Below are 26,531 nucleotides of genomic sequence, written 5' to 3' on the forward strand. Positions count from 1 at the left end.
TAATCATATTTGCTTCTTCCAATTTTTCCCATCTATTTCTCCAAAAATCACTGGAAAGGAAAAAAGACCTGGAACCTATGCAGACAAACAAGGGGTTCCCTGAAAGGTAGGGAGGCAATGGCTACGTATAAAATGTGTGTCTCGATCACACTTGTTCTGGTCAATCTCCATACCTCAGACTCAGTGTTGGCTCTTACACTGGGCCCAGAGCCCCCTGGGTCAAGTAATCAAAGCCACACTCTGTGATTAAGAAAATAGATCTTCAGCCTGAAGACCCTGGGCCAAAACTCTTCCCATCACTCAAACTAGCTCTTTGAATTCGGACAAGATTCCTTTGTTTTTATTAACCTCTTTCCTCAACGACAGAACAGGGATTAAAAAGTCCTACTTCACCGTATCATGGTCAAGATTAAATGATGCAATGAACATGACAATGTCTGGAGACAAGTGGGCATGCAACAACCTGTGCCGATTCCGAGAGACAGCCGGGGTGGGAAAGATCACTCTGAAACAAGCCATTTCTCAAACTTGTTTCCTCAGGTATGTCCTGACCCTAGAAAAAAAATCGTAAAGCTCCTGAAATACATAGTGCCAGTCCACTAAAGCAGTCTTTGGGAAGGGGTACAGTTATCAACCAGGGTTCTTGGCCTTTTTAATCAATAGAAATTGATAAGAGGCCAGACAAGAAATTCAGGCAAGGCTTTATTGGAGTTTCACAGGGAGTGAAAACAATAGTTTCCCTTGCTCGCTCTCTGGAGGGGCAGGGGTGGAGGGAGCAGTGGTGAGCTGATTCCTTATATGGGGTGAGGGTAGGGGTGGGTGCAGGGGTCAGGCTGGAGTGGTGGTTTAGATGGTCTGCCATCCCCTCGGTGATGCTGAGCGCAGGGATCATGAGCAGTACCCTGCTTTTGCTCCCAGTTCCTTAGAAGTGGCAGTTGGGTTTTCGGTCTTTTTGTATCTTATTCATAATTTGACACAACTGCATGCACACAGTTATTTTTAGTCCCTATGATTTCTTTGTATTTTGTTGCATGAGGAGATATTTGTCCAGGTGCAAGCACTGCAGCAAAGGGTCCCAGGTCCCAGCCTGTCTCAGTACAGCATCTTCTGTTGAGCGTTTTCTTCCATGTATACGAGTACAGACAGAGTTAAAAAGACAACAGAGGATGAGTTGGACTGCCTATAGCATCCTCAGGGCAGAGTGACAAACTCCAAGGATCCAGGTACCGTGGACACTTCCTATACTTCTCAGTCCCACTCCGAGGTTTGCTTTGTTGGTGGCCTTTATAAATTTCATTGAGCTTCAGTTTGTCTCTGCCTCATTTTACTGACTATCTAAACAGTGCCTGAAATGTCTGGTCCTTGGAAAGTATTAACCAAGCTATCTGAGTATGGAAGAGATTGCCATTTATCCAAGATCATGTCAAATCCAAGAGGAAGTCTCAATTGAGGAGATTCAGAACTGCTGTGTAGGAAGGGATGTTGTCTTTATAACTTGACTGCCTGCATTTTTAAGTAATTCTCACAAAGGTTCTGCAGGTGCTGGTCACGGTCAAGGGAAGTTTGATAAACTTTCTGCTTATGGATCTGAAAATAGTAGAGACTGAAACTTACCAGCACTCCTTAGAGGGAAGATGCCATTATGTGGACAAGATCCATAATTATTTTCAGGACTTTTCAAAGAAGCCATTACCTACCCAGGAGCAAAAAACTTGGCTAATGGCCATGGACCAAACTCACAGATGAGTAGAGGGCCTCAGAAAAAGAAAAAGAAGTATATCATTTAAAAACAACAAAAGTCGGTTTTCACTGGAGATTCCATATGGCAGGTTGTCAAGAATTGGTGGTTTCGTTTCATTCATTTAAGCTATTTAACATAACAGGAATCCTGACGTCTTCTCACTGTTAGACAGTCTCCTCTCTTACGAAAACAGCCATCTGTCAGAACCATATGCTTTCCAGGACAAGAATTCTTTCCCATTTTGCACCTGCATTGTTGCAATTTTCAACAATGTGTTTGTAGACAGAAATGTCTTCTCAGGCTTGGTAATGAGTCAAGACTCTTCCTACAATATGGAAAGAACTTCAGGGGAGATACCTGTCGCCAAAGGTGCCACATTGCTTAGAAATTTATGTTTGTTTCTTGCACTAGGCTGAATCACCATCCCCCCCCCCGCCAAGGAAAGGACATTAACTTCTCTTCCAATGCTTGAGATACTATAGACACTCAGTAGTTGTTGATTTAATGGAGGAAGAAATTAGTGATGTGGTTACTTTACATGGTCTTCCTGTTCAAAGCCCAGTGTGAAACTTGTTCTACATTAGTCTAACAGGAAAGCAAAAATAGCAAAATTTTGCTGGGTAAAAAAAGTTTTACATATACAAATATATGTGCGTTTGCTTTGGTATAGTAACATCATGTAGTATATTCTTTATATATATATAAATGTGTTCTATATGTATATAACACCCAACTTATGTAATAAAGAATATCTTCCATTTTCACCAGTATCCATAATAAATAAATAGCCATGTCCAGCCACCATTAAGTATTAGGAAGTAGATGGAATTCGTCATTGTTTCCAACTAATGAGCCAGAAGTTCTTAATTACCCCTTTCCTCTCCAGGTAGCTATAATCTGGTAAACCTTTGCATTCAAACACAATAAGGATGTTTCTCTAGATCCTTTCTCTCCAAGTGTGCTCTGTGGACATCATCCGGAGGCTTGTTAGAAATGTAGAATGCTGTGTCGGCCTCAGACCTACTAAGTCAGGATCTGCATTTTAACAAAATTTGGGACTAGAAGATCATAGTTTAAACCAAAATTTACAGGCTTCTGTGATGTACTTCTCAACTCCCCCTGGAGAGGTTACCAATGCCTAAGACAAGGAAGTTTGACTCCTATCATAGAGGAACCGCCCCCCCCACCGGCCCCTCCCAGCTCTCCATCTTTCCTTTTGGATTTGAAATAGATGGGAGGTCAGTCATCCCTAAACCCACTCCCTTTTCTCAGAATAGCTGGTGGGGGAAAGTGGGTACTTTGGGTAATGTGGGTACAAATGTATTAACTCGATGAATTTTATACCATGTCCTTTGTTTTCTGAACCGTGGCAGCCTGGGCTGTTTTTCTTAGAATGAAGGAACTGTTTACTTATTCTCCATTCAACCTCGCACAGAGTTTATGAACATTTAGGCTTTTAGTGTTTCTAATGATGATGACAGTGATGGTAATGACATGCTGAGAATGCTTCAAAATCTCCCTCATAATCATTCTCACCAATCTGTTCAGAATTCTAAGTAGTAACCAGTGGTTTTCAAACCAAGTTCTGTGGCGCCCTTGGTCTTATGGTAACACAGAGGGAGAGGAGGGTAGGAGAGGAAGCTGGGTGGCTTGGCAAACCCACAGATTGACGTTAACATCAAAAGGATGGGTGAGCATTTTTGCATTGATCACTTTTCTATGTTAAAGACTGACAATTTCTTTGCAAATAAATTTTATTTGGACCTAATAGTCCCCTCTTAAAGCAAGTCATTGGCTTTGATTATCACTCTGGTTGTATATAGTTAGTAGATCTTAGAATATCTAACATTAAGATATTTCTGGAGGAGTTCTCATTATGGCTCAGTGGAAACGAATCTGATTGGCCTCCAGGAGGACAAAGGTTTGATCCCTGGCCTTCCTCAGTGGGTTAAGAATCTGGTGTTGCCATGAGCTGTGCTGTAGATCACAGACACGGCTCGGATCCCTCGTTGCTGTGGCTGTGGCATAGGCCAGCAACTGTAGCTCTAATTTGACCCCTAACCTGGGAATCTCCATGTGCTGCAAGTGTGGCCCTAAAAAGACAAAAAAAAAAAAAAAGATATTTCTGGAAAGGAAGGAGAAACATTTAAGAGAATGAAAAACTCAATTGTGGTTTGAAGCAGATCTTTCAGTCCATGGAGGTTGATTTAATTTGTTCACATATTTCAGATTCAGACCCAGGTTTCAGCAATACCATGAGATGTTATGACAAGGGAAATACAAATACTGATAACAGTTTTAAAAATCTTAAAGTTTCTGAATTCTTTAAAAACCTGGAACACACAATCAGTAAATTCCATAGAAGAGTCTCCTTGTATGGGTACATTCTGGGCAGAGTGATTTTAAAAAGTCTCCTTGGAATATGTTAAATTCAGTTTTGTCTGGAGTCAAAGGAATGTGCTCAATATTCCCTAGTGACCTCCTCCACCACAGCAATTCTATGATTTTGAGTTTACTTTTCTATTCCTGAGGTAGAAAGACATTTCAGTTCAGAACCACAGACCTGATAAGTTAAATTGTATTGATAACAAACTCAAACTATTCCTTTTTCCATTGTCCATTCATTTTGCCCTCATTCTAGTTCATGATCTCATTTATTCTTAGGCATGCACCAAAATAAAAAAAAACAGGAATTATACCCATTTTTGAATTGTTATTGCTATAGGTGTATGGCAGATTAGATTTTACAAAAATGACCACCAAATCTTATCACCGGTGTTCTTCTTACAGGGTGATGGTGATACTCTTCCCATCAGGTGGTGGGGCTGTGTCCTTTCCCCTTGAACCTGGACAGACCTTTTGTGATTGCCATTACCAACAGAAAATGGTGGAAGTGACACTATAAGACTTCTAAGACTATACAATAAAAATGGCACTTCTGCCTGGTTCTCTTGGGACATTTGCTTTTGGAACCTAGCTGCCAAGCTGTGAAGCAGTCCATGCCACACGGGAAGACCATGTGTAGGTGTTCCTGCTAAAATCATCAGCTGAGCTCCCAGCCAAACCACCACTGATCACCAGACATATGCCCAAGGAAGCTTTCAGATGACACCAGCCCCAATGACAGTATGACAGCAGCCTCATGAAACACCCAGCCAAAATGAGCCCAGTCAACCCTTAAAACCACAAGAGAAAATGCTTATCATTGTTTTAAACCTCTAAAATTGGGGTTATTTATTATACAGCAATGGATAAAATACGTAATGCCCCATGTTTATTAGGACAGAAGAAGCTGTGATCCTGCATGCTCAACTGAATTGTCTTTCCTGAATAATTAATTCATCATTAGAAGTGGATGCTATTAATTGCAGGCTGTATTGTAATAGCTTTCATTTCCTAAGGGAGCAGTTGAACTTTGCTTATAAACCAAACATCATTCCACCCTCATAACTAATTTGACTAATTTCTCCTTTTTGCTCATGACTAACCATTCAGTTATCAGGTCTTCAGATACTTTTTATTTGCAATGTCTTCCAAATTCCTTCATGCTAAATTTCTCTCACTCTTTAGCTTCCTGTCTCCACATTCCCCATTCTGCACGTTGCCACCAGACAAACTAAAAAAAAATTACATTTATCATGTAATTCTTTTGCCCGCCAAGTCCCTCCAAAACATTAACACTACTTAAACTAGAGTTGCAAACTAATATCTTCATAGGGGCCAATCAGGTCATGTAAATGAGTAATTAGGCCAGGTGAGAGACAATAGGGAGTGGTGGGAATTGTAAGGAATTAGATTTTGCAATTCTCACCTAAGAGATAGATCCATTCAACTCCCACTTGTTGCCAAACAGGAATGGAGGCCCAGTATTTCCATATCATATGATTTTTTTCAAAGGAAGACATTTTTCCAGATCACTATGAGAAATAAGCATTTTCAGTGTTGGCATCTGAATCCATTTGTTTTACTGTGTAATAAACCATCCCCAAACTTAGTGGCTTAAAGCAACATTGTTTTACCTGCAACAGTGATTTACTTGTTTTACTTTACTTGTCAAATGACAATTCCGTGACAATTCTGCAACAATCGGGTGGGTCCTGATTTTAGCTGGGCATCCCTCTTGGATCTGCTGCCTGGTCCAATGGGGGACCAGTTGCTCTGGGATGGCATCAGCTGTGACGGCTCCCCATTGATCTACGTGCCCCTCAACTCCAGCGGCTAACCTGGGCTTGCCCACACAGCAGAGGCAGACCTCTGAGGGTAAATGAATACCTGCAAGGCCTTTTCAAACCTAAGCATAAAACTTGGCATGCAACCCTCTCCTCTGCAGTCTACTGTCCAAAGCAAATCAGAAGCTTCATGGAGTGAAGAGATTGACATCTATTGATGGGAGGAGATACAGAGCTACCCTGTAAATGAAACAGATATAGAAAAGAGAAAAGGCATGGGGCCATTTCTGCATTCTGCCAAAATATATTTTTTTTAAACTGTTGTCTGTGCTAAAAAGAATATGGGCCTAACAAATAAACTTATCTATGAAACAGAAACAGACTCACAAACATGGAGAACACGCTTGTGGTTGCCAAGGGGGAGAGGGGAGAGAGAAATGGACTGGGAATTTGGGGTTACTATATGCAAACTATTATATGTAGGATGGATAAACAACAAGGTCCTACTGTATAGCACAGGCAACTACATTTAATATGTAAGTGAAGTAAGCCAGAAAGAAAAAGACCAATACCATATGATATCACCTATTTGTGGAATCTAAAATATGGAACAGATGATCCTATCTAAAAATAACAAACAAACAAACAAAAACCAGAAATAGATCATGGCCAAGAAGAGAAGACTTGGGGTTCTCAAGAGAGAAAGGGGAGCGAGTGGGATGGATAGGCATTTGGGGGGTGGGAGTTATATTTGGAGTGGATGGGCAATGCGACCCTACTGCACAGCACATGGAAATGTGTGTGATTGGGTCACTTTGTTGCACAACAGAACTTGGTGAAACATTGTAAATCCACTAAACTTTAATAATAATAATTTTTAAAAAGGAAGGAAGAAAAAAGAAAAAATATCCTATGATAAGCCATAATGGAAAAGAATATAAAAAAGAATGTATATATAACTGAGTCATTTTGTTGTACAGCAGAAATTGACACAATATTGTAAATTAACTATACTCTAATAAAAAAGAAAAAGAAAAGAAAGGAGTTCCCACTGTGATGCAGTGGGTTAAGAATCCAACTGCAGTGGCTCGGTTCAATCCCCAGCCCAGCACAGTCGAATAAAGATTTTGTGTTGCCTCAGCTGCAGTGCAGGTCACAGCTGAGGCTTGGATTCAGTACCTTGCCTGGGAACTTCCATATGCCATGTGTGGGGCCATTAAAAAAAAGAAAAGAATGTAAATCCAAACCATGTCTCCATTTGGCCACCTGTGCTTCTGTTTTCTGCCCTCACGCAGAACACACTTTTCTCCAATCCCTCCTCTTCCTCTTAGCTCTTAACCCGCTGGCTCCATGCACCCGCTGGCTCCTTAATCTGTTCCCCATACTTGTCCTGCTCATTTTCATATCTGACCATGAATCCTTTGCTCACCCATCTAGGATGCCTTCCATTATCTCTTCTGTACTTCATGTTCTCATTTCCCCAAAGGCTTCCCCACATCTCTGCCTCTCCATGAAACATTCTTCAAGTTCATATATTGTTCTCTCTACGCTCATTATATTACCCCTTGTTTCTCCACATTTTACAATGTATGATTTAATTAACTCTATTAAACTTTTCATTTGTGAATACTCTGTTTTTCTACCAAAATGATGAGTTTCTGGTATAAACATATCATAATTTTCTTTTATAATGACCACAAATTGGGATGTTTGTCATCAGTTAGCTACTGCTGCACAATAAACAATCCCCAAATTAAGTGACATAGCAATAACAATATTGCTTTGAAAAAGAGTCCCCAGATTGAGTGACTAAACAATGTATGGTTAACAATAGCCCTACATTTTGTTCGCAGTTCAGCAGGCTGGCAATTTAGGCTGGACTTAGCTGGATAATTTTTCTGTTCTTGGCCAGGCTTCTCATTTGAGACTTGGCTTTTCTAATCTTGCTGTATTCTTTCACATGTCTGAGGCCTCCACTGGGACAAATGAACAAACTTGACTATGGCTGGGGTGGTCTCTCTTCCAGCTTAGCCTGGGCTTGTTCATATGGCAGCTGGGAAGAGTGGAAAGAGAATGAATGAAGGTTCACAATTCTTCCAGAGGCTAGGCTCAGAACTGGTACACTGATATTTCTTTGCATTCCTACTGGTTAAAGAAAGTCATCTGGCCAGCCTAGATTCAAGGAATGAGGATATAGGCTCTATCTGTTAAGGAAGAGCTACAATATAACACTGCAAAAGGGAGTGAATATTAGAGAGATTAGTTGCCATAATTTTTACAAATAACCCACCTCACAATGCTAATCTGGTTCCTAAGGATTCTTCCAGGAATCACATCTGTTTATCCTTCTCATTATGGAGAACTGCGCCTTCCTCAGTTTGACCTATGTTGTTAGAATGGAATTTTTATCTTCTTCCATAACCAGTCCCTTCCTGTACAAATAACTGGATAAAGGTTGAGTTTCTGACCTAAATGTGTGAATTATGGTAACTTATCTGCCATCTTCCCTCCCAATTCCCCCACTGATGACCTCCAAGTTGGGTCCAGAAATAGGCATACAACCCATGTTATTCTAATAAGAGCACTTCCCTAGGGTTTTCATCATTGGAACTTATGATAAAGAGCTACTTTTCTCCTTCCTTGTTCTTGCACTAAGTCTAGTTTGGGCATTGTCCATAGGTCTAACCATAAGAAAAAACCAGCCTTCCATAGGAAGGAATGAAAATAGAACACAGAGAAAAGCAGAGATGAAAGGCCAAGAGCATCCTGACAGTGTTCAAGTCCCTACTTGAGGCTCCCTCCTATACCTTAGTCATGTGAACAATAAATCTCTCCTTTTTCACTTAGAAAAGTTTGAGTTTTTCTCACTTGCAAGTAGAGAAGTCCTGACAAATATATTGGAAACATCCTCCAGAATCCAGCCTAGTCCTAGGCCCATGACAGGTTTTTGAAAAGAAATGCATGGACTTGGAGAACAGACTTATGGTTGCCAAGGGGGAGGGAGAGGGGGAGGGAGTGGGATGGACTGGGAGCCTGGGGTTAATAGATGCAAACTATTGTATTTGGAGTGGATAAGCAATGAGATCCTGCTGTATAGCACAGGAAACTATATCTAGTCACTTGTGATGGAGCATGATGGAGGATAATGTGAGAAAAACAATGTGTATATATATATATGTGTGTGTGTGATTGGGTCACCTTGTGGTAGAGTAGAAAATTGACAGAACGCTGTAAACCAACTATAATGGAAAAAATAAAAATAATTAAATAAATAAAAATAAATACATCTTAAATTCAAACAGAAAGGAATAGAGTAAAATACTACACCATCTAAAAGAATGGCTAAACTTTAAAAAGATAAACAATACCAATGTTGCAAAGACGTGGAGCAATTGGGACTTCCACACAGTGCTCATGAGAATGAAAATTAACACAACTATCTTTGAAACCTATTTGGCATTGTTGAGTGAAGCGGAATATATAGGTATGTCCCAGGACCTAGCAATTCCAACTTTAAGTACAAACACAATAGAAGTATAAATAGAGTTCAACAGAAGATCTACAAGGAAACACTATTCTTACCTAGTAACCCCAAACAAGAAACAATTCAAATATCCCACTGGATGAATAAGTAAGTGGTAGTGTGTTTATACAAGGAGATATTATATATCAATTAGGATGAATGAATTTCAGTTAATACAACATGGATAAATCTCACAAATATAATGTTGACTCAAAGAAGTCAAATACAGAAGTGTACATATTGCATAATTTTATTTATAAAATACAACTAAGAAGAAATTAACTTTAGTGTTAAAAACCAAGAAAGTCATCACCCTTGTGGAGATGTGACAGCAAAGGGGCATAGGGGCCAAATGTATTGACTCCATTGTGTGTCGACTCATGGTATGCAGCACTTGTATAAACTTTTATGAGAAATAGATTTGAAGAAATGAAAAGGTGCTGTGGTTCCCTGGACAGTTTGTACACCAGCCAGTTTCCTCCTCTCCCTCTGAGTGTCACACCTGGCACGTCCTTTCTCTGTACCAGAGGAGGAAAGAGGAGCGAAGTGTGGGAAGCACAGCTATGCCCATAAAGGAGCAAAGCCATCAAGAGAAAACACTTCTGTAACAAGGGAAAACACGTTCCCCGACTTTCCCCATCTGTCACAACATATGCAGCATCCATCAACACCCAATTTGCCGTGTGTAGTCAAGGATGCTCCTTCCATGTAGGAGAATAACTTGCTTCAATTAGATCTGAAGATTCACATCTTTGAAGCCTGACATTCTGGGAGTCAAGTCGTTATCATTTCAAGCAGCCTTAACCCAGCAGAAATGGATCCCGGACCATCAAAACCTGGAACTCCACATCTAAAATCTGAAATCCTGATGACCCCATCTCAGTCCATAGCCTTTCAACATTCCTTTCTTTTTGCTCATTTTTCTACACTTGTGCTTTTTCAGACCTTGACCTATTGGCCATTCAACTCTCAGGCATTATATGAGCACTTTATATGCACAGCAATTTCCCTAACCCATCCTCAGGGATTTAGTAATTACAATGAGTCTAATCATTAGCTTTGATTCTTTTGCTCATTTGATCTTCAAGAACATTTGCCAAGAAAGACCTCACTCCTACCATTCAGGTTGTTTTAAGCCCTATCACTAATCTTTTCTTTTCCTTTTTAGGGCCATATGGAGGTTCCCAGGCTAGGGGTCAAATCAGAGCTGTAGCTGCCAGCCTACATACACCACAGCTACAGCAATGCAGGATCAGAGCCAGGTCTGTGACCTACACCACAGCTCAGGGCAAGGCCAGATCCTTAACCCACTGAGCAAGGTCAGGGAAGGAACCCACACTCTCTTGGATACTAGTCAGATTCATTAACCACTGAGCCACAAGAGGAACTCCATATACATTTTTTCTCATATTATCTTTTATCATCTTCTATCACAGTGATTAGATATAGTTCCCTGTGCTGTACAGTAGGACCTCATTGCTTATCCATTCTAAGTGTAATAGTTTTCATCTACTAAAGCCAAATCCCACTCCACACCACAGCTCACAGCAATGCTGGATCCTTAACCCAATGAGTAAGGCCAGGGATTGAACCTGTGTCCTCATGGATACTAGTCGGGTTCATTACTGTTAAGCCACGACAGGAACTCCCCTACAACTAATGTTTCTTTTCTTTTTTTTGTTTTTGTTTTTGTTTTGTATGGCCACACCCATGGCATAGAGTTTCCCAGGCTAGAGGTTGAACAAATCAGAGCTACAGCTGCCAGCCTACACCACAGCCACTGCAACACCAGATTCGAGTTGTGTCTGCAACCTACACCACAGCTCACAGCAATGCTGGATCCTTAACCTACTGAGCGAGGCCAGGGATTGAACCCACAACGTCATGGTTCCTAGTCGGATTCGTTTCCCCTGGGCCATGATAGGAACTCCTAATCTTTTGAAATCCAATAGTGAAATATCACAATATTACCTCAAGTTCCTGTTCTAGGACCAGTGCTGTCCTTTTATCCCTGCCCAGTAATTCTTTCCAGTCCATAGTCAGTACCATCTCCAACTCCCCTAAAGGACAAATTTCCACCTATTCTCTCATTCCTCCAGTTCCTCCTCTTTCTTCCTATTTCCATGAGAAAACCTATCTGGTGAGATCTTCCTCCTGCAGCCTGTGCTGGTCACATAGGGCTCCCAGCTTGGCTTCAGGCTCTGCTGTCACTGTCTGAAAATACCTAATAATGTGTTAATACAGGGTCCTGCACTTTCATTTTGCCCTGAGCCCCACAAACCCTGTAGCAGGTACTGCCCTCTTGCCCAATATTGAAATCTAATCTCCTAGTGACGGTATTTGGAGGTGGGGCCTATAGGACATGATTAGGTCATGAGGGTGGGGCCCTCAGAATGGGGTTAGTGCCCTTATAATAACAGGTCAGAGAGCTAGCTTGCTCTGTTGCAGCCTTGTGAGTATACAGTGGGAAGTAGGCAGTCTGCAACCCAGAAGAGGGTTCTCATAAGAACACGACCAAGCTGGTTTCCTAATCTCAAGACTTTCCATCCAGAACAGCTAGCAATATATTTCTGTTCTTTATAAGCCATCCAGTCCCTGGTACTCACTTATAACATCCCAGACTGACTAAAACACGAGTTCTATGAATGGCATTCGCTAGATACCCAGTTGATACCTAATAAATCACTTTCAAAGGTTTCATAGGATTCTGTGAAATCAGCTAAAATGCTGATTCTTAAGGAATTTTATAGAGGAAGCAGTACAATATATACCCAATGGGTTGGGGACTCTATGCAAAGAAACAGAATCCTATAAACATAACTGATTTATGGTCATTGACACCTTTAAGAATCTGATTAAATCGACTCTGTCCCTAAAGAAGTGTTCACACAAATCCAGGGGTTTGTATACAATTTTGTTAAATCCCTAAATTTTATTCATAGCTCTGATAAAGATCTCAGGTTTTAGAAGTTCCCGTTGTGGCTCAGCAGTTACAAACCTGACAGGGTATCCATGAAGACGTGAGTTCAATCCCTGGCCTTGCTCAGTGGTTAAGGATCCAGTGTTGCTGTGAACTGCAGTGTAGGTCACAGATTGTGCATTGCTGTGGCTGCAGCTTAGGCCAACAACTTTAGCTCTGATTCAACCCTTACCCCGGGAACTTCCACATGCCACAGGTATGGCCCTAAAAGGCAAAAAACAAAACAAAACAAAACAAAACAACTCAGGTTTGAAACCTGAGTTCCACTCTCTCCTATGTACTTCCTGGCCTGAGAAACAGCAGGCTATACCTTAAAACTGGGCAACAGGGAACTAAGTACCACCACCAACACTCCTGACCCAAAGTTGTAGACAGCTTTGTAGCAAGGATGGGGTGAGCCTTCCCTGGAGAAATTCATCATATAACCCAATACTGAGCTTGTTCCTAAAAAATTCAGTTCAGTCCTCATTCATCCTGGCCTGTGGGGCAGGAAGCACCAACCCTCGTCTATCTCGCCAATCCTGGACTGAACCCAAGGAGCCCCAGCTCAGTGAGCTTGGCTGAAAGGTCCAGACACTAACTTCCCCTGCTGAGAGGTGGGCCACTATCACACTTGCTACTCAGGAGCAACACACTGTCACTTGGGGCTGTATTAGCAAGAACCTCCTCCCTCTGTACCAGCTCCTCTCCCCTGTAATGACTCAGCAAGGACAGTTCTATGCTTTAAGCATGTTCCCTCCAACAATCTGGAAGCTGAGATGCCATGAAGAGGGAAGATGCCCATAAGGAAAGCTGTAAGCATGTGACGACCCCTGGGCATACACTGTGGAAGACACAGAGCCTTGGAAGAGGAGCGAGGTGTCCACTGTTCTACCTACTGTAGCATTTGGAAGTTTGATGCAGGAGTAAGAAATTTTTCTAAAAATAGCAAATGTTCTCAGTTTCCTGGGCAGTATGGTCTCTGTCATAACTATTCAGCTCTGCCTTTGTAGCAGAGAGCAGCCATAAACTGTCCCTAAAGTAATGTGTGGCAGGATTTGGCCTCCAGGATATGGTTTGCCAACCTCTCCTTAAGCACTGTACTCTGGGAAACTGCTCACAGGCATAACAAGATATGTTTGACAACGCAGGACATCTCATCCTTCCAGCCACATAGCCCCTTGCCACTGCACACAGGCAGAAAGCAAGCGTTAGTAAATGCCTACCTACCTACCATGTTCAGATCTTGGGTGGATCCTTAACCCAGGTGGGAATTGAACCTGCATCCCAGCACTCCAAAGACACCACTGATCCCATTGCACTACAGCGGGAACTCCTCTTTTTCCCTTTCTTTCTTTACTTTCTTCCTTTCCTTTCCTTTCTTTTACATGTTACTATAGCTTGTGGAAACTCCCAGGCCAGGGATCAAACCTGCACCACAACAGCAACTAGAGCCATTGCTGTGACAACACCAGATCCTTAACCCACTGTGCCAAAAGAGAACGCCTCCAAGCCTCTTAAACTAACAAACTTGGCCAACCTCAAGCCCACCCCTGGGTGTGTGAATTCATTAGCACTGTTTTCTAAGCCTCAGAGCCCAGCACCATTTAAAATTCTCCAAACTGACAAACATCTCCCTTTTGAGAGCTCTGGGGAATGGCCAGATTTGCCTTGTTTGCTGGTAGTGCAGTACTGCCAGTAGTACCTGTACATCTTCTTGTGGAGGGAGGGCTTCAGGTATGGTATGTGGAGAGAGAATGAGATTATGAGGACTCATATGATAGGGCATCTCATCTCAGGCCAGTCTCTAGCTTTTTAGGAATCATCTGCCCCCCTACCTTCAATCAGAGATTGATGCATACTTCCTAGCATCCCATAAAGTATCAGAAGATGCCAGTAAGAACACTGGGGGGAATGCTCTGCCAAAGGGGGAATTCTTTTTTTTTTTTTTTGTCTTTTTTACGGCCACACCCACAAGCATATGGACATTCCCAGGCTAGGGGTCGAATCAGAGCTATGGCTGCTGGCCTACGCCACAGCCACAGCAACACCAGATCCGAGCCGTGTCTGCGATATACCACAGCACATGGCAATACCAGATCCTTAATCCAAAGAGCAAGGCCAGGATTCAAATCCTCATCCTCTTGGATACTAGCCGGGTTTGTTAACCACTGAGCCACAATGGGAACTCCCAAAGGGGGAATTCTGACTCTTATGCCCAGTTACTCAGGATGCACTGCACCCCCTGTTGTCCCATCTTTAACATAGAGATTGAGTGTCCCCCCCTCCCCCGTGCCCAGAATGATGGTGAGGAATAAGCAGAAAAACCATGTGAAAGCTGCAGCATGGTCTCCTGCAAACTCCTGTTTACATTTGTCCCAAGTAGCCATTAAGAAGCCTGATATGGGAGTTCCAGCTGTGGCAAAGTAGGTTAAGAATCCTCCTGCAGCTGCTGGGTTCTGACAGGGATCGAGTAGGCACAGGTAGTTGTAGAAGTCCCAATAAGGAACCATAGATAGAGAGGGAAACCTAGGGGACTTTGGGAGATCACTAAAAGTTAATAACTGCTTAAGAGGTCCACCAGAATAAGCTTGCTTGACTAGTGGAGGCGTGAGATAGATGCCTCAAGTCACTGGGTGGGCGATGGGTGAGGCCTACATTCAGATTCAGACCAAGGGCAGGAGTTTGAGGACCGCCCTTCTGCTGATATAAATAAGCACCAGGACCTGATACCAAGAAGGAGCTACAACTTGAAGAAAGAGGAAGAGGTGGTCTTCTCCCACCCCTACTGCCCTCGGGTGAAAAAATCATAGCCCACCGAATCCTCAGGGCAGAGCCTCCTTGCTTGTCTGCTGCTTTCACAAGTGTCCTATCTTAATAAATCAATTTCTTGCCTATCACTTTGTCTAACCCTGAATTCCTTCTGTGCAGATGCTGAAGAACCTGAACTTCAGTGGTTCCAGACACAAGGTGAGTGATTCCAATTTAAAACTGGGTTCAAGTTCTAATCTGGTTTTAGGCTGGGTTCAAGTCCCAGCACAGGGGTTCAAGTCCCAACCTGGGTTCTGGCTAGGTTCAGGACATTAGTTCTGTCATTTTCAGTTCAATCCCTGGCCTGGTGCAGTGGGTTAAATGATCCAGCATTGTCACTGCAGTGGCTCAGGTCGCTGCTGTGGCACAGCTTCCATCCCTGGCCCAGGAACTTCCATATGCTGCAGGTGCACCCTAAAAATATAAATGAATTAATAAAAAAGAAGCTTGATATGCAATGGAATAAGTAGAGAAATCACTTCCTCAATTAGTTTTGCAGAAAATGTAGAGGGAGCGAGAGCGGAGGAGGCTATGTCGGTGTAGATTCAAATTCCAGCCATGTCTAAGTAAGGCCTCAGCCTCGCCAGCAATAGATTCCCTAAATAGTCAAATAGATCTTGCAAGACCAGACACCATCTGAAAAATCTCTCTTCCAGATTATGATTGTGGTGGTTTTAAAATATGACCTCCAATTCTCTGGGACTCCTCTAATCCAAAGAAGAGCTCTGTGTCCCTTCTGCTTGAATCTGAGCCAATCGTAGTGACTTGACTGAAATCAAAAGAATACAAGAGAAGTGACACTGTATCTAAAGCTAGGTTCCAGTCGTGGCCCAGTGGAATGAATCTGACCAGTATCCATGAGGACGCAGGTTCAATCCCTGGCCTTGCTCAGTGTGTTAAGGATCCAGCATTGCCGTGAGCTGTGGTGTAGGTTGCAGACACGGCTTGGATCCCATGTTGCTGTGGCTGTGGTGTAGACTGGTAGATGTAGCTTTGACCCCTAGCCTATTTGAACTTTCATATGCTGCCCTAAAAAGACAAGAAAAAGGAACAGGAACAACCATTTGGCCTGAAAGCAAAGAACTCTGCCAGACTGTAAGCTTTCTGAGGGCAAAACCATATCCAGTGTGTTCACTCTTGTGTCTACCGGGTCAAGCCCATAGCCATGCCCCTAAGAACTTTGAAAAATACTTGTACTTTCAAAAATACTAACTTGATTTTTTTTTTTAAATCACAGAGATAAATTTTTACTAAGATTCCCTGACTGGCTTCAGGTGGTGGGATGTTTTCTGCTTATAGCTAAAAGAGGCATTACAAATTAGGGCTTTCCTTAACTACAGAAACCTGAGAACATACCCATACACATAGAAGTAAACTGGGGTGTTCCCATCATGGTTTAGCGGTCAGGGGACCCAACTAGCATCCATGAGGACTCAGGTTCCATCCCTGGCCTCGCTCAGTGGATTAAGATCTGGTGTTGCCATGAGCTGAAGTGTAGGTTGCAGAGGCTGCTCGGATCCCAAGTTACTGTGGCTCTGGCGTAGGCCAGCAGCTACAGTTCCAATGAGACCCCTAGCTTAGGAACCTCCATATGCCATGGGTGCAGTCCTAAAAAGATCTAAAAAAAAAAAAAGTAAAACTGGGGCTAATTTCTTAAACAGAGATCTATGTTTGCTGATTAGTCATATTTACACTCCTGTCTTCAGCCATAGTCATCTGTTTATTTGGACAGCACACTTCCTTTGGGGTAGATCTAAGGTCACCAGTCAGTGTGTGACTCCTCACATCTCACACTAGGACACACACACACACACAACAAACTTTTGCTTCAACACTTACCAAGTGGCCTGAGGCAGTTTGCAAAATGAAACAAATTGTCAAACAGCACAATCAGAAGGGCAGAAGCCACTTAAATGGAACAAAGCCTGATGTTTCTAGAGACAGCAGATGGACTAATTGCCATCATTGGAGGAGACCTTGGTTCTGAGGTTACCGGCAGTTAAGACAAGAAGGAAAACATGTCAGTTTTGGACCTGACCCCAGATTTGTCTCCTCAGGCAAGCTTTTCCCAGTAACCAAACTTTTATCAGGATATATGTATAGTCAACCATGTCTCCCACCACAGCTTTGAACAGGACGTAGAAATACAGAGTTTAGATGAGTCACTCTTACGCAGTCATTGAGAATGACTAAAGATATAGCCAATGATCCAAAACCTGAAGGAAGTGGAGGCACAGCAGGTACTTCACAGGCACTGCTATGATCCTCCCCTGATGGCTTAGTTGTCCAAACACTCACTTCTTGGTGGGGCACCCTTGAAGATGTTTCCCAGGTAGGGTCCCCTGGCAGGGAGATGCTCTCTGTTGCAAGGGGGCCCCATCACTCCTCCATTCTCCATTCCCAGCTTCCCACAACCTCCTTCTGCTGTTGTTCTTGTGACCCTCAACTATTGGGAGTAACAAAAAGAAGGCCCCAGATCAGGGTCCCCTTGGGCAACTGGCCCACCTAGAAACTCAAGAAACTTCCTTCTCTGTGCCCAAAGTGGAGTTGGGGGTGCTCTACTTCCCTTCTATCTGTCACCAAGTACCCTAACTTGGGCAAAAGTTTCAGTATCAGAATGGCAAATGCACAGAGCTGTCGGGCACAGTGAGACAGACCTTCTTCCTTCCAGGTAACCCATCTTTTGGGCCCTTCTCCCTTGGCTGCAGGAAGGGAAGAGCATCCCTTTCCTACATCTTACAGGAGGGAGTAGCTACCTGAAAACTCAACCTGAAGTCTCCAGCAAATTCCACTAACTTTTTCTATAGGCTAGCTGGTATGGTGGGGGTGAGGGGGTGATAAGATGGTTAGTGGAGCAAAGCTAACCCTCTGGAAGCTCTTTAGTTTCTGTGTAGTATTTACCTCCTACCGTCTGCCATTCAGAGACAATAGGAAGTTTCTTCTGTGGTAGAGCAGGATAGGTGCCTGGTGTCTCTGCAGTGCCAGGATGCAGGTTCAATTCCCAGCCTGGCACAGTGGGTTAAAGGATCTGGCATTGCTGCAGCTGCCCCATAGACAACAACTCAGATCTGATCCTTTGCCCAGGAACTCCACATGCTGCAGGGTGGGAAAGGAAGAAAGAGAAAGGAAGGAGGAAAGAAAGAAAGACGTATATAGCCGTGACCTGTGCAGTAAATATGGAGGGGAATGGGGGAAAAAAATCAAAGACAATGGTTAAAGTCCTAGGGAACATTCTGCTTATTGTTGATGCCCTAGCAACTCTCTGTATTGGTCTAATTATCTGCCTCCCCTTCCAGACTCTGACCTCCTTTAAGGGAGAAATTGTGTCTTACCACCTAACATCTAGCATATCAATAAATATTCCCATGAACAGACACCATTTAGGACCGGGATTTTATTTACCTTGAAATCTTTAATGCAAGCTTTCATTTGAGCGGAGTTTCGATGATGCAAGTTCCAAGAACTAATTACGTAGAAACTACTGAACTTGTTCATAGCTGAATTGGTTTCATTGGAAGAATGAAATTGGAAGAATGAAATCAAAAGACTGATTTTTAGGAAAATCAAAGGCTGGCTGGGTGGCGCTGATAGAATCGGAGGAGGCGGCCTCAGTTGGCCCCTTCCAATGTAGTGTGGCAGGTGGATAGGAAAAAAAGAGGATTTGATTCCCTGAGCCTGTAGGAAAGACATCATTTCCTAATAGGTAGGCCCTTTTGTCATTTTGAAATGGGATCAATACCAATCTCGGAGTGGTCAGCGATGCGTCTATCTACCTGTGGGGACCTGGATGTAAGCGGACCCACAGTGACTACAAATGTTATCCCTATGGCTTGGAATATCCAGATAGAGATCTGGAAAGTGCAGCATAGGAGTTCCCTTTGTGGCTCAGTGGTTAACGAACCCAACTAGCATCCATGAGGACGCGGGTTCGATCCCTGGCCTTGCTCAGTGTGTTAAGGATCCGGCATACCATGAGCTTCTGTGTAGGTCACAGACACGGCTCAGATCCAATGTTGCTGTGATTCTGGTGTAGGCTGGCAGCTACAGCTCTGATTGGACCCCTAGCCTGGGAACCTCCATATGCCATGGGTGCAGCCCTGAAAAAAAACAAAAAAAATGGGTACTTCACAGGCTCAGGAAAAAAAAAAAAAAGAAGAAGAAGAAAGTACAGCATAGCTGTGGTCCTTACAGAGGTAAGCTCGGAAAGGATTCAGGCCAGAAACAGACTTTGAAATTGAATTTATAGTTACCAAAGGGGATAGGTAGTGGTGGATGGGGGTTGAGAGGGGAATGGACTGGGAGTCTGGGATTGGCATAAGCACACTCAGGTATATGGAACTACTGGCCACTGTGGACCTGCTGTATGGCACAGGAACTCCACCTAATATTATCTGATAATCTATGTGGGAAAAGAATCTGAAAGAGAATGGATATGTGTACATGTATAGCTGAATCACTGTTGCACAGCAGAAATTATCACAACCTTGTAAATCAACTATACTTCAATAAAACTCTAAAAAATGGGGGAAATAAAAAAGGATTCAGGACTTCTTTTTAATCCTCATGCAAGTGTCAGTTGGTCCATGTTTCCAGAGAAGAATTTGACAACTGTTACTAAGAGCCTAAAAGTACGCACCTTTTTTTTTTTTTCCTTTTAGGGCCTCAGTTGTGACATATGGAAGTTTCAGGCTAGGTCTCGAATTAGAACTGCAGCTGTTGGCCTACACCTCAGCCAGGGTAACACAGGATCCAAGCCAAATTGGCAACCTTGCACAGCTTGCAGCAATGGTGGATCCTTAACCCACTGAGTGAGGCCAGGGTATTGAACCTGCATCCACATGGATACTAGTCGGATTCTTAACCTGCTGAGCCACACTGGGAACTCCTAAAATTGTATGCTTCAGATGCAACAATTCCACTTCTAGGAATTGTTCCTAAAGAAACCATCAGGAATGTGATTCATTCATATGTGTGTAAAAGGATGCTCATCAATATGTATTGTTATGTTAATTAATACAAGAGGATATTGTGCAGTTGTTAGAAGTCACATTTTAGATAATAAAACATGGGGATGTTCATGATATACTAAGTGAATAAAGTCAGCACAAAAATGTATTATTGTCTGATCTATTTCTATGGAAAACGTGTAGAAGAAGAAAAAATGTTAACAGTGGTTATCTCTGAGAGATGATAGGTCATTTTACTTTATTTCCTATATTTTTACTTCCCTTTTTTTTCTTCAGTAAAAGCATACTATTTTGGCAATCAGATGAAAACAACAGTATTTTATACAAGAAATAAAATCCATATGAGCAATGCATTTATCATTTATGGCTAAAGACAAGACAACTGACAATTTGGTCCAAAAGGGATTTGTAGGGGGAGAGACGGATTACCAAAAGGGATTATTTTGTTCTGATGATAAGAACATCCTTTGGGTTGTAAACTGGAGGTAAGTCAAGCAACATTCCAATTTATGTGAGTGTTTGTGTGTGTGTGTGTGTTCACAGGAGAATGATGAACAGGAAGAAGAGGAGAAGAAGAAAAGGAATTTCCTGGGACTTAACATGGTAATAACATTGATAGCTTAGCCTCTAGGCTGACCTTTTGGTAACCTTAAGTTATGTTTGTCAGTCGATATTTATCTAGGTGCCATAGGGGTTAAAAGCTTGGGCTTTTTTTGTGTGTCTTTTCAGGGCCACACCTGAGGCATATGGAGGTCCCCAGGCTAGGGATCGAATTGGAGCTGCAGCTACTGGCCTACACCACAGCAACATGGGATCTGAGCCTATGACCTGCACCTCAGCTCACAGCAATGCCAGATCTTTAACCCACTGAGCAAGGCCAGGGATCAAACCCTTGACCTCATGGATACTAGTCAGGCTCATTACCACTGAGCCACAGTGGAATTCCTGAGAGCTTGGGCTCTCAACTGAGTTTGAATTGCAGCTTTTTTACTCACCAATCACGTGACCTTGGAAAATTGGTTAATCAGTTACTACTCAGCAAAATGGAAATAATAACAACAACAATAATAATAATGATAATAACACCCACTATCTATGACTGCTCTGAGGACTGAGTGAATTAATACCTGTAAAGCACCGAGAACTTGGTCTTGCATATGATAAAAGCCTAATAAAATTACCTATTACAACTTCTGTTTTCATGAGTTCCTGTAGCACATTGCAGTAGCAAATCCCAGCTTTGGAGTCAGAAAACCTGAGCTCAAGGACAGATCCCACCACTTCAGGGGATGTGACTTGGACCAAGCACTGACCTTTTCAGAACCCCTTTCTCAATGATGGGGATAGCAGTATCTGTCTCCCCTTCTTGATAACAATAGGAGGGGGCCAGTTGAGGTACCATTATTGAAAATCCTGATCGATAGAAGTAGGCTAGACAGCACCAACCCTTCTCTTCCCCATGGATATAGATTTTGTTTTTCTTTCTTTCTTTTATTTATTTATTTATTGCTTTTTAGGGCCACATGCAAGGCATGCGGAAATTCCCAGGCTGGAGGTCAAATTAGAGGTATGGCTGCCGGCCTATGCCAAAGCCACAGCAACATGGGATCCAAGCCATGTCTGTAACCTACACCATAGTTCACAGCAACGCCGGATCCACAACCCACTGAGCAAGGCCAGGGATCGAACCCACATCTTCATGGATACTAGTCAGATTCATTTCCACTGTACCACAACAGGAACTCAGGATGTAGGTTTTCAAGACTCCTCTGTGTAGATGATTTTAGCCTAGCTTCTCGAGGATGAGTTGAGGCTCTAGGATAATAACCAGGTGTCCAGTATAAACGGTTTTAAGCTCTGTCACCTGCATGATGCAAACACCTAATACAAGAACTCATCTGTAAGAATCTGTTGTGGAAATATGACACCCAGCACTTTCACCTTTATTTATGACCATGGCAAACCAGTGAATATCTAAATGATCAGCAAAGAAATTTGGTTAAATGAATTTCTGTCCATACGTGTGATGAGATATTTGGTTAGAACATTATAGACAGAAATTTAATGGAAAGGAAAACTGCTTGTTATATATTGACAACAAAGCATGCTCAGAAAAACATAGCTTTGTATATAACATGGGTGGGATATATGTATGGAAAAAAAGATGTGATTAATGGGAGTTCCCCTTGTGACTCAGTGAGTTAAGAACCCAACCAGTAACCATGAGGATGCAGGTTTAATCCCTGGGTTAAGGATCCAGTGTTGTCACAGCTGCAGTGTAGGCCACAGATGCAGCTCAGATCTATGTTGCTGTGGCTGTGGCTGCAGTGTAGGCCAGCTGCTGTAATGCTGATTTGACCCCTAGCCTGGGAATTTCCATATGCTGAGGTGAAACCCTAAAAAGACAAAAAAAAAAAAAAAAAAAAAAAAAATACGGTTAGTTTTAAACTTAACTATCTGGAAGGGGATTTGTGGGTGGGCTATTGATAAAAGCAATTTTTACATATTGAGGTATGGAGAAGTCATGCTGGCTTGTACATAAGTAAACTTGAATTTTATGCTAAAACAACCTGTTTGTGGCCTGTCAAATATATACTGCACATCAGCTTTAATTATTAAAGAAAGAGCACATTGACCAAAAGAATGTCCACGTTAAAAATAAAGATTAAATTCCTCTCTTCTTGGGAAGAAGTGCTAATAATCCTTTGATAATAAGACTCCCTTCCATGGTGCTAAGGCCAGACTGACTTGTTGCATAGGTGCTGCTCTGGTTTTTTTGAAACCTTGAAAAAATTGCATCCCCCTGACTTATTTAATGTTCTTTGTTCTGACGAGATAAAAAAACAAAAACAAAAGCAAAAACAACTTGCTTCAAAACAATGCTTCTCCAGAGCATTTTCTCATATTAATCTGGGAAGCTGGCTTCCAGGTTATAGTCTTCAGTTGGGCTCCAGTAAATGCTTTTCTGTTCTTATTATTGATTGTTTGTTCATTATTTCCGCCGACACTGTAAACCAAGACTACTCAGTACCAACTGACCTCAAGGCAATTAGGAAAATCAACTCAGTGTAATAAAAACTTCATAATGATGCCTAGAACAGGTAGGAGACAAACGCTTGTTGTTCACTAAAAACAAGTCATAGTTCTATTATTAGAAAGATTACAAATACTACAGACAGACTAGAAGGGGATTTCAGAAGGAATTCATCCTTGTAAGGTGGGATGTGTTTTATTTCAGACATTCTGTCGGAGAACAAACAGGAGTCCAGAATAGAAGTCCCTCACTGGAGTTCCCCTGCAGCGCAATGGGATCGGTGGCATCTCTGGAGCGCCAGGACACAGGTTTGATCCCTGGCCCAGGCACAGTGTTTTAAGGATCCGGTGTTGCCACAGCTTTGGCTTAGGTCGCAGCTGTGGCTCAGATCTGATCCTATTGGCCCAGGAACTCCATATGCTATAGAGCAGCCAAAAAAAGATTTTTTAAAAGAAGATTTTTAATAAGAAGCAGCCCCTCACCGCCTCGCCCATCATCCCATGACTTTGGAGTCGTCTTCATAGTCAGCGTAATAGAGAAAAGTCAGAAAGTGAGCGAGTCCACTAGAACACCCAGGACACACTCACTAGACCCTGATACAAGAAGGAGCTTGGTAACTGTCCTAGATAACTATGCTGATGAAAATTTTGCCTGGCCCTCTGCATATAGAAATGCTTAAAGGTTAGCAACAATAGAGTGACTTTCCTTTCACTGGGGGAAATGAGAGAGTGGGGTAGATACTGGTCATCTACTCCTTGTGGACATCTGGGCAGGAAGGGAGACTCTCCAGTTGGATGAGCAGGCTTTTCTCCACTGAGAGATGTCAACCCACCGCTTCCCTTTCCAGAGGCAGCTAGAAATCCACCCAATGGAACAGAAAAGGAAGAGGCTAAAATAAGTTAATGAAACTGATTCTAGAAGGATTGCCAAATGGATTCCAGGTTTTAACATGCCCAAGTGCCCCTCAGGTTGAACTAAACTTTATTGATCACAATGGAAGACCAAGGGTATTAATGGCCATCAATGGCCCAGTTATTTGCCTCTCCATGTTCAAGCCCCTTGCCTTGTGAATTGCCATTCAATTCCTTCCGCTAAAGAGACAGAGGGAATTCCTCCAGTCCTTAACTCTGAGCTAGGCTGTATGACTTGCTTCAGTTAACAGAATGCAGTGGAAGTGATGGTGTTCTACTTCTGAGAATTCACGTGTTTCTGTTGCCTTCTGTGCCTTCTTATTGCCATGACAACATTTTCAGGCTAATCTGATAGAGGATGAGAAATAAATGGACCAGCTAAAGCCAGCCTAGATCAGCTGACAGTCATTTTAACCCCAGATACATAAATGAGTTCAGCCAAGAGAAGAGCTGCCCAGCTGAACCACAGCTGACCCTAGATGTGTGAGCAATAACTTTACTGTTGTATGCCACTGTGGTTGTGTGGTTGTGCCCGTGTGCTGTTACACTGTTGTGTACTGTTGCAATTGTAGGTAACTGAAACTTCTCATATTCCAAGTCCAGGGATCTCTCTAATGCATTATAGGTGAATTGAGAGAAGGCAACATATTTCTCTCATTTTAAAAAATAAATATGAATGCAGATTGACTGTCTGGGTTAAAATTCTGACCCTAGTTTTAGAATCTTTTTCAGAATTCATTTCTGTAAAATGGGAATTATATGATCTGTCTTGAAAATAATTTATTCCCCACATAATTATAGCGTGATGACTATATATACCTACTACTGTTTTAAGTACTGGGGCTTCATTACTGATAGAGAGTGCAAAGGTCCAGAGGCAGCACTATAGCTTACATGTTTCAGGAACTAACAGAAAAAGGAAAGGATTTGGGTTTAGACAAAATATCTTGGCCAGAAAATGTTAAAAAGAAGGATTCCTCCTGCTAAGATTTCTAGCTAAACTCCTCCACTTGGAGTTAGGCTTTAGGAGAACAGTGCTTGAGAAGGATCTGGGATCTCGGATCAAAGAAGGACAGCACCCTACTCCCTCAATATTTCTTTTCTAAGAGATTCATTTGTGGGAAGATGTACGAAAATTCCCATGTCCTGAGAAGAGCAAAGTCACTAAAATGAAAGGGAATAATTTCTTCAATAGCGGACACCTCACAAGGATCTATCTCAGCAGATGAATCAATGAAAAGATTCCTGCCCTGCCCTCCCCCCCAAATATCAGTAATTCATTCTAGAATCCTAGCATAAATTCTTGGAAAGAACACCTTGAAGCTCCCACCCCCCAGCTAGATGTACTAGATGGATAGAGCTTCAAAAGGCAAATCATTTCGAGTTACAGAAAGTAAAATTATACATTTTTTGCACACCCAATTTTGAAGTCTTAGATTCTCAAACTTCACTTAAAACCCAAGTGTTAGCTGTTATTATAACTGTTTCTTATTTAAAAAGGTAAAATGTAACATCCCACACTTTCCAGAGAGGAGATGACTAGCTCTCCACCAAAGTTTGTTCTCCCTACTCTGTGATATCCTGCTTAACTTGAGAGCAGCTGCTCACCGTGGCTGCATGTCCCGTAGTTCCTTGCATCTCAGCAGGGTCCTGTGATTAGCTCCAACCAGTGGATGGAGGTAATGTGTGTCCTTTCTAGATCGAAGTATTGTCTCTATTTTCTCTGCCTCCTTGTTTGCTGTCTAAATTGCAGAGGGCTCTGAGGCTCTGGGGAGGCTGATACTCAAAACGGGAGGAAACTTAACTCCTGAATGTCCCCTGCAAGACCACCCATTGACCAGGAATACCTGCATTAGACTACTATGTGGACAAGAAATAAATATCTATTATCTTGAAGCACTGATATTTGGGGGCTTGTTACAGCGGTTAATATCACCACCCATTAATACACAATCATTGCAGGAAATCACAAAATGACTCAAGTGGAAAAAGCAATGTTTAGATTTTAAGAAACCACCTCCGGAAAGAATAAATTCACCTTGTGGCAATAATTAGAGGTTACAGGAGTAGAATCCTTCCTAAAATAGCCCTGCATCAAGGTGTTAAGGAGTCTAAATAAAGAACATTGCGGAGAGAATTTTTAAGTTTAACACAAGTTTCCCTAGGTTTTTTTTTTTTTTTTTTTTTTGCCATTTCTTGGGCCGCTCCTGCAGCATATACAGTTTCCCAGGCTAGGGGTCTAATCGCAGCTGTAGCTGCCAGCCTACGCCACAGCCAGAGCAACACGGGATCCGAGCTGCGTCTGCAACCTACACCACAGCTCACGGCAATGCCGGATCCTTAACCCACCGAGCAAGGTCAGGGATCGAACCTGCAACCTCATGGTTCCTAGTCGGATTCGTTAACCACTGCGCCA

This window comes from Sus scrofa, chromosome 17 (genome assembly GCF_000003025.6).
Source record: "Sus scrofa isolate TJ Tabasco breed Duroc chromosome 17, Sscrofa11.1, whole genome shotgun sequence".
Classification (NCBI taxonomy): domain Eukaryota; kingdom Metazoa; phylum Chordata; class Mammalia; order Artiodactyla; family Suidae; genus Sus; species Sus scrofa.